The sequence below is a fragment of the Ipomoea triloba genome, chromosome 11 (assembly GCF_003576645.1).
Source record: "Ipomoea triloba cultivar NCNSP0323 chromosome 11, ASM357664v1".
Classification (NCBI taxonomy): Eukaryota; Viridiplantae; Streptophyta; class Magnoliopsida; order Solanales; family Convolvulaceae; genus Ipomoea; species Ipomoea triloba.
The window spans coordinates 8,161,695-8,164,077 of record NC_044926.1 but is presented as its reverse complement, the minus strand read 5'-3'; positions in this window follow the sequence as shown (position 1 = coordinate 8,164,077).

The window sequence follows — 2,383 nt, the reverse complement described above, 5'->3', positions numbered from 1 at the left end:
TATATATATATATATATATATATATATATATATATATATATATATATATATATATATATATATATATATATATATATAGACAAAATGGATACAATTATACAAAAATATTGAGTTTGTATTTAGTTTGATTGTGTCTCGGTTCATTAATAGGTTGGCACAGTAATGACATGCTTAGTATTAGGTTTTTAATCTGTTACCACATTAAGACATGATATAAACATGTTTAATATGCTAAGATTATTGGTGGGGTAGCTGTGCGCTCCGTCCATGAGACAAATTAGTCTCTTTCTTTATTTTTGTTTTGGGTATCCTTGCTTATGTTTGAAAAGAAATATTAAGATTATTGTATACAGACGTTTACACAAAACATGTTAACAACCTATTAATGACACATGTACTATTTTAATATTTTGTTAGGATAATGCTAACAATAATAAATAAATAATAACAAAAGTAATACAAAGTAACTAATAATACTAATATATGAAACTAGAATTTGTATTCCATTAATTTAATATCATTTTAAGTTTTTCCTTAAAATATCATTATAAGTTTTATGTAATTTATAATGTAACACTAAAATAAATTTATATTTTAAAACTAGAAAATAAAATTAGTTTAATGAGTTAGTGGGTCTAATCGTGTCATTTTGTGTTGCTTCATGTTGTGTCAATTAATATTACGTGAAACCTGTTAGTTTATCGTGTCGTGTTTACCAGTTATAAAGTGTGTTTGTGTTCATGTTGATAATTGTCACCGTTAGTACAAGTCCAACCCATTAATACCATATTTTTATACGACACGAAAACGAACACATTACACAAATTGCTAGGTCTACTTTTCATCCCTAATTGTCTATGAATTATCTTTATTTTTTTTTAAATCAATCATTTATAGAATAAAGAGACAAAAAATTTACTTCACATATAGTTAAGAGACGAAAAGTAACAATAAATATTAATTAAGAATTGTAAAGTGATTTTTTATATAATTTAGGGATGAAAAGTGTTTTTTTTTTCTAAAAAAATATATTTTATTTAAATTAAAAATTTAAACTAATATGAAAATTATAAATTTGTTATTTTATGCTCACTTACATCCAACTTTGTCTTAACTTCATATTATTAGGATTGGTTGGTATTGTGAAGTGGGCAAAAGAACCTTTAATGTGTGGGTGTAGCTAGTGTGCTGTGTGCATGGCATATGATCTGTAATTCACATGCCTTATACTTTGATCATATCATTTGATGAATTAATAAATTTGGTTAGTTTAATTTAATTATTATATTAATAAGCAAAGGTATAGTGCAACTAATGATTAATGAAGGACAAAGGCAATGGATATGATGCACGCAATCCTTGAATTAAATACTGGGCAATGGGCATTCCCCAATCCCATAAGGCAACGAAAAGAATGCCTTTGTTGAAGAATGTAAGCCAACTAGGTTCTCCACCCTCACCCATCTTACCTCTTTTTCATTTTTTTTTCTTTTTAGGGCATAAAAATTTGGTTGTTTACCTTCTAAACCTCTATTTCTTTCTCTCTTTTTTTTTTCTTTTTTTTTTTTAGGGCATAAAAATTTGGTTGTTTACCTTCTAAATAATGATGAAGTCAATCCATAAGTTTATGAACCAAATTTGCTCATCTCAACAAGTTAATTTGTACATTTTTATACTTAAATTTAATATTTACTAAATTGATGTTTAACTGGAGGGTCAAATCTGGAACAAAATCAACAGTCAATGGACTATTTATGATCCAATTAAAAGTTGATGATAAAAATTGATAAATGTCAATATACAATGGCAAAAGCTTGTGCGAGACTGTTTCACATATCATTTTTCTAAAGCTGGTCGGGTCAAGTTCAAAATGTAATTCTTATATTGGAAAATGTAATGCTAATCATGAATAAAATATTTGTTACTTATAAGGGAAAACACAATACTGTTGGAAAAAAATGTAATACTTTTACATTTTAGATAAGGATCCGTGAGATGATCTCACATGAGAGTCAGTCATAGGCAATAGACAATTCATGAAATTAACTCTTATTAAATATTGCCAAAGGCATTGTGGTCAAGCAGAATAATTGTGGCTCACACAAATGGGAGATCACAATACTAATTGTAGTAGAGGGCAAATTATTCTGTGGACCCGGATTTACCTTGCAATGTGAATCCGAGTTCAAAATACACAATTTATATACTGAATGCTCATAATTCAAATTGTAAATATTCAGTATGTAACATTCAATATGTAAATTGTGATGGGTCCAAAGGTGGACCCAAGTCCATGGTATAACTATTGGTAACGGAGTTAGTAGTACCCAAAAAAAAAAAAAAAAAAAAAAAAAAAAAAAAAAAAAAAAAAAAAAAAAAAAAA